Raw genomic sequence first — 7,682 nt, 5'->3', positions numbered from 1 at the left:
ATCCTCCTCTTCAGCTCAAGATCTCCTCTCTCCCTGACATCTTCCTTTATCTTCCTCCCGGATTCCAAAAATGACCTTACCGCTCTTCTTGAGGGCTTCAGTTCATCTCACCTCTAGTGTGATGGTTTAACTCCTGGTAGAGCCCTGGAGATTCATCCTCCTGCTTCCCACAATCCTCTACTTTCTCAGCACATCCCTCATGTTCATCTGCTCAGCCAGACGACAAAAGTTGCAATGTATGACTTACTGAGTCCTGACCCCCCCAGGGGCAAGTGCAATAATTTATGAAATAGTAGATGTAAACAGGGGTGTGCTCACACTTGCTCATGACAACAGATGGGTGTGTTGTCAAGAATTTTCTGGGCTGGTTGTTAAACACGGCCATTATTCAAAACTAAGTTACATAAACTTGCAATTGAATTATATGAAAGCAATGAATTTAAATAAAATTAAAATAATAAATTATATGAAAGCCAAAAATAGTAAATACTCAACACTCATTGTTTCTAAATTATTCTAGTACATTTTCACTATTATGTATGCACATGTATGTATGTATTGAGGTAGTTATGTCTATCGTATCTGTATGGTGGAAATACTAACTAATAACGTGTCTCTTCTCAGCTCCACGTTCAGTGAATCGTGGTGAGAGCTTGAAATCAGCCACGAGAGCATTCACACCACAGAAACTAGCAAATGCTGTGGTGTGATTCAGGGCTGTCTGCACCGCCCCCCGCCCCAGTCAGTTGTCAAACATTTACTAGCATATCACTGATTGTAAACTGACTTAATAGAAAGTTACAGCAAACTCTCCAGGTCTGTCTCCTAAAACCACACGCACGCACACACTCTCTGCCCTAACCATTAACGGTTCCCTTCGCTGAAAATGCTTTTCATACCTCTGGCTCCTTCCATGTGCCCTTTGCCTGGGATGTGCTTTCTTCTCTTCTTCGCATGGTAGACTCCTACTCGTCCACTGAGCCCTGGGTTAAGTGCAGACTCCTACTCATCCACTGAGCCCTGGGTCAAGTGCAGACTCCTACTCATCCACTGAGCCCTGGGTCAAATACAGTTCTCTGGGAATTTCTTCCTGATTCCCTGTATTAGCTGGCTAACACTGACATAACAAAATACCACAGGCAGGATGGCTTAAACAACGGAAATTGCTTTTCTCACAATTCTAGAGGCTGGAAGTTCAAGATCAAGGTGTTGGCAGGTGTCTTCTGAGGCCTCTGTCCTTGGCTTGCTGTGTCCTCTCCTGGTCTTCCTCTGTGAACGAATGCATCCTTTTTGTCTCCTTGTGCGTCCATATTTCTTCTTCTTATAAGGACACCAGTCCTATTGGATTAGGGCCCACCTTAAGGACCTCATTTTAACTTAATCACCTTTTGAAAGGCCTTATCTCCAAATACAGTCACACCGTAGGGTGCTAGGAGCTTGGACTGCAACATCGGAATTTTGGGGGACACAAGTCAGCCTGCAACACTCCCCAGGTCTTACTTTTTATTTTTTTTATTTTAATGTTTCCTTTAAAATTTTGTGTAGGCTTCTTACTACAGAAATTTCCATAGTCATTTCAAAATTATCTTTTAGTGCCTCGCTGCAACTGGTCTGTTGATCTCTTTAGAGATCCTGTCTTACTCATCTTTATATCTCCTAACACCCGACATCACAGATACACAGTAAACATTTTTTGAATAATCAAAGATAAAGAAGAGTAAATGAAGTTCTGCTCCTACAGAGGAAATGTGCATTTTATTTTTGAAAATAAGAATAACTTTATGATCCCATAGGTATCACCAAAAAGTCAGAAAATATAGAATAGGGTCAAGAATAATTTTTTAATGGTCCACGTCCTTGTTATCTAGGGATAACATCTGTGAAGCATATTTGTTTTTTCTTGCAAAGCTCTCTGCACAATTAATTTTATCAGGCGAGAAGAGCCAGGTAGCTGTTCCCTAGTACCTCGTCTTTCCTTCTTCCAAGTCAGAGTTTTTAGCTGGGTAAATAAAAACCCAGAATAAATATTATATTTCTCAGTATTCCTTGCAGCTGACGACTAAGTTCTGGGCAACAGAATACACATAGACGCGCTGTGCAACCACATCGGGGAACCTGCCCTAAGGAAGAGCAGGCAGGCTCTGTGTCCCCTGTGCCAGTCACTGTCCCTCTCTGCTTCCTGCTGTCTGGAAAGCTGACTCTCTCTCTCCACAAGCCTGAGAGCCCACAGTGGACACTGCAGAGCGAGCTGGAAGGAGTCAGTGTCCCTGAAGACTTTACAGAAACAAAGCCCTCCCGGCTTTGCTTATGAGAGAAAAGTAAACTTGTCTGCCTTAAACCATGGTCTGTTTTAAATTGTTGTACCGTGCAGATGAAACATGTCATTTTGTTACTTATTCATATTTCCACAGCAATAAATATGAATAGTATGGCGGATTAAAAATGGCCACAGAGGAGGACAGTGAGGCGGTCCCTCAAGAAAGTTAAACACAGGGTTACCATATGACCCAGCAATTCCACTCCTAGATGAATTCTCCCAAAGAATTGAAAACAGGTACGTAAGTATTCACAGCAGCACTATGCACCTTAGCAAGAAGGTAGAAACGACGAAGAAATCCATCCACCGACAAATGGATCAGTAAGGGGTGGTCTGTTGATGCGATGGAATATTATTTGGTCAGAAAAAGGAATGCAGTCCTGATACTCGTGTTACCGTGGACCATCGTTGAAAACATGCTGATGAAAGAAGCCAGTCACAGAAGCTATATATGATTCCATTGATAGGAAATATCCAAGATAGGCACACCCATAGAGACAGAAAGCAAATTAGTGGTTGCGGAGGCTGGAGGTAGACAGGAATCTGAGTGACTGGTTAATGGATGTGAGGTTTCCTTTGGGGGTGATGAAAATATTCTGAACTAGGGAGATGGATGCACAACATTGTGACTATGTTAAATGCCACTAAGCACACTGTGAATGTATTAAATGCTATTGTGCGCTTTATTGTTTTTTAAAGCCTTATTTATTTGAGAGAGACAGAGATTTGAGAGAGAGCACGAGCAGGGAGGAGAGGAAGAAGCAGGCCCCCCACTAAGCAGGGAGCTCGATGCGGAGCTCAATCCCAGGACCCTGGGATCATGACCTGAGCTGAAGGCAAACGCTTAACCAACTGAGCCACCCAGGTGCCCCACTATTGTGCACTTTAAAATGGCCAATTTAGTGTTATATAACTTTAATATATGTGTACACACACACACTCTCCTCTCCAAAAAAATGTCACAAATTCTTTGTTGCTTCTTCCATCTGGACTGGCCTTCTGTCAGGCTTTGACCAATAAAATGTGGCTAAAGCAACGTCGTGTAACTTTTGTGCAATTTCTCAAAAGGTCTTGCAAATTCCGCCCTCTCCCTAATGGAATGCGGAGACTGCCACGGTGTGAAGAAAGACCAGGTGGAGAGAGCTGCCCAGCTGTCCGGGCTGGTCCCCCTGCCCGCCCCCCAAACCAGGTTCCTGCCATATGAGGAAGGCGTGTTCGACCACCTGCCACAGCGGACTGACGCAGTTGCCGGAGAGAGCCCGGGTGACTACACTGGCAAGCAAACCCAGTCGAGCCAAGTCAAGCCACGGCATTGTGAGAAATAATGTCATTGTTGTCTGAAGCGACTTGGGTCTAGGTAGCTTGTGACACAGAAGCAGACGGCTAATGCTGCTCTGTGCATTTGCCAGTCTCCTGCGGAGAGGCATCATGTGCCATCCCGGTCTCTATTGTCAACAACTCTGTCCTGGACATTCCCATACAAACAACGCTCTACACTTATCTGATATTTTTTTTTCCTAATACTCTCAGCAGCCCTTGCCTTTACTGGAAACCTGAGGGGAAAAAAACATTCCAAACATATTCTTCACTCATTTAAGAAGCACAAGCAATAGTGGCCATCTCAGGCCATTTCAGGTGGGAAAAACAAAGCGTTGCCATGTTGCCCAAAAGAATGTGCATCGGATTGGCCCCGTGATGTAGCTCATGAATCGTCCCCCCCAAGTTACTCACCGGAACCCCAGCCTTAGGCTGGTTTTTTGTGCTGTTCTTCAGGACTGGCCTTAAGGTATAGGAAATCCCTGAGTATATGTAAATAATCTGATTAAAATATATATTACAAAATTCATGAGCCCATGTGAGGTATAGTAATTCCTCCACGAAGATTTAGAATAATGAGCCCGTCAGTATTTATTGCTATGAATGTACACAGAGTCTTCTTAGAGTCCACACACCAGCTCTCCTGTTGGTGGCCAGGAGTATGGCCATCCTCCTGCATCCGAGGTGAGTGAAGGTCACTCAAAAATAGCTCATCAGCCTCATTCAGGAGGCCAGTCCCTCACAGTCCTGTGAAAAACACATCGCCTTGGCCAGCAGGAGAATCCAGGTGGCCATCCTCCCTGGGCCTGAGGTCCAGCCATGGGCCCTGGAGGGACTCCCATAAATGCCTGGATGTCTGGATGACACCACGTGCATGGTAGAGGGTCAGAGCGTGCCCCGAAGAGGACAAACAAAGACCGAGCCCACGTGGGACTGATCCGGGACCACAGGGGCTTCTCTGGATGGCACAGCTGGCCCCAGACAGTGGCAGGCCCCAAAGGAGCACCCCCCAACACAGGGCCCCGCTTTCCTGGGTCTAAACATGGCCCCCCTCCTAAGGCATTGGCACGTTGCAGACAACAAAACCCATGTCAGTGAATTTAAGCAAGAGGTTTATTAAAGGGTATTATAACACTTGCTGTATCGTTGAAAGGGCAGGAGGAATGGATTTGAGATTTCCAGAAATGACTCTCAGACCCACCGCCGGGAACGGGCCTGGTGAGTCGCTCACCTACCCACCTCCGGAACCTGCGGCTCCTCCTGCTAGCCTGGTAGTCGCTGCCCCCGCCCCCCAGCTGACCACACAGACACTCTGCCCCTGCCGTCACCCGTGTCACCCACACAGACACGCCGAGCCTCCCTGCTTCCCCAGGTGAGACCGTGAGGGCCTGCATCCACCTGGGGGGACTGAAGTCACATGTGTGGAGCAAAAGCAGCTTGAAGATCCTCTGCTGGGTGAGAGGGATTCGCAATGTGGATTCACCCTCAGCAGGGCGATAGGGTCCTCAGAAGATGGGGGGCAGCTCTGAGTGACAGAGACCTACTCATGGAGGCGACTGGATTCTCTTATTCCGTGAATAAATAGAGAATTTAAGGCCGTGAAGAAGGTTTGGTTTGGGTGTATGAAGGAGAAGCACCTACGGGCCACCAGTCGACAGGTGTGTGGAAATACACAGCTGGGACTTCTCAGAGCTTGAGCCACGGACTCATTTCTGGAGACTGTCACTGCAGAAGTGCGCTGGGTGACGATGTAAGCATGAGGAAGGGACATGCGCCCAGGATTGACCATATTTTCCGGGGAGAGGTTGAGAGGAGGAGCCTGTGAAAGTAGCAGAGAAAGAGGCCAACAAGTTGGGAAAACAAGACAAAGGCAGTGTTATCAAAGCTAGGTGGGACTGGCTACAGAATTTTCAGGGCCCACTGCAAAAGAGAAAAACAAAAGTCCTTAAGGATTTTAAGACAACACAGCAGAGAATTAAATCAAGCCCGGGGCCCCTTCTGAGCCTAGGGTCCTGCGCGCCTAACTCTACAGACCGCACACTCAGGAAGCTGGCCCCAAAGCCAAGAAGTGCAAGAGATCCAGAGGAGGGGCCGTGTCAAGGGGGGTGACGTTTGAGAAAAAGCTGTTGAATTTGATTATTTCAAGGTCACAGTGATCTTCGAGAGTAGAATTGTGGGCCATAAATCTGATCATAAGGGGCCGAAGAGCTGATGGCTCGGAGACAAAGTGGAGAATGTGACAAGGTAGGGGTTTGAAGAGGTGGCCCGTTTTCAAGGAGAATAGGCACAATCACATTTACTGGCTCGAATCACAGGAGCAGGGAAAACTGCAGATGAGAGAAGGGGGAGTGTGGGAGGACACGAGGTTTGGAAGTGGCAAACATGTGATTAACAACAGAGCGGGAGACAGAAGCAGCTTTGGAAAGTCAGCCCCTGGGGGGGGGGCTCTGGAGCAAGGAAAGAGAGGGAGCAGGAAGATACAAAGAAATCAAGAGAGAAAGGGCACTGTCACACACTCTCTAAGTGCACAGACTCTATCATCCTGGAGGGTTTCAAGGATTTGGATACATTTATCCCATTCAACAGAACCAGGACCAACCGCTTTAAATGAAAATGGATTAATTTTGGGAAAACCACTCTCCGTGTTTGTGTGAGACATCAGTTTAGAAAGCATTCCTGCTCTAGTTTGAAGACATGGGATTTAGTTAGAACCGACTGTCCGTGGAGTGTCCTGCTTCTGAGGAGGTAAATTACAGCCTAGCCCTCGTTCGTGGTGCTTAGAAAAAAATGACTGCCAGCAACTTAGTTTTTTGAGTGTCTTATCCCGTGTGCTTTGTTTCTATTTATTCTTTTGTACTTGTTCAATTCTATTACAAGGGAAAACATTTCACATATTTTCACCCCAAATTTTATTCTTTCTACAGAAATCTTGCACAATCGTTTTCTGCTTCATATGAAAAAAAAATTCCCTCCAGGATTTTTGAATCGCAAGTTATCAGAAGTAAACAAGCAAACAAAACACTTGTCTAAAAGTTTAAAGAACATATAAAAATTCCCTTCATTTTTTTTTTTGTTCAAAAAGGCAAACATATTTGAATTTTTAAACACCCAAGACCGTAAGCCAACCGAAAGGACCACCACTGTTTAGTGAAGCATGAAAAACAGGATTTTAGAGTTGTGTCAGTTCTCAACTCCTAATTTGTGTGAAAGAACCTTCCTGAACTTTCCCTTTCCATACCTAGTAATTAAACCATTACTCTGACTGGAGCAATTAGAGGTGAGTATTTTATAAAAACAAAAGTGATGGAAAAGATTGTACACATGAACACACAACCAGATTAGGAGATGCTAGCAGCAACAGAACAACCACCACAAAGGACTCAATTTGAAATCACAAAGGAGCTTAAGACAACACACTTCAACTAAAAACAAACACACGGTGGAAAACAAAAACAGAAGAAGATCGTATTACTTCACTCACACAGATAGCTACATAACTCTCCCTTAAAGTGGAGACACGGTCCCATCTGTATTAAAGTTTTGTCCATCGTGGGTTAATTTTTGCAGCTAAATAAGAATGTAACCTAAGCTTTTTGGTGTTTTATTTTGAAAATGAAAAGTTAGCATGGAGTCTTCGAGAAATAAGGATAATTGAGAAGGAACTTGGCCTCCGAGAATGTGCTCATTCTGACATTAACATTCAGTTGAGCCTCTACCTGTTACTTCTTAGAGGGCGGGTTTATCCATTTTAGCCCAAAGGGCTTTGACCAATGGGTAAGGCAGCTTCTTGATAGGAAGCACATAACTTTTTAAAAATGGTAACGGGATAGATATTCTTAGAAATCTATTGATTTAAAATGCTTCCCCCTCTCTGTCCAACTTTGTCGAAGTCCTTGTAAATTTAACACCGTCCTTTGAAACAACGGATTCAACTGTAAAGACTTGAAAGTTAGATCTCCTATCCAGAACGTTTTAAAATAACAGGCACTTGGCTGTTCAGCAGAGACTTACGGCTACGGTTTATCTTTACACCTTTTCGAGAATGTGT

Source organism: Halichoerus grypus, chromosome 2, assembly GCF_964656455.1.
Source record: "Halichoerus grypus chromosome 2, mHalGry1.hap1.1, whole genome shotgun sequence".
Classification (NCBI taxonomy): domain Eukaryota; kingdom Metazoa; phylum Chordata; class Mammalia; order Carnivora; family Phocidae; genus Halichoerus; species Halichoerus grypus.
The sequence above is the reverse complement of the archived record's forward strand: the minus strand, read 5'-3'. Positions refer to the sequence as shown.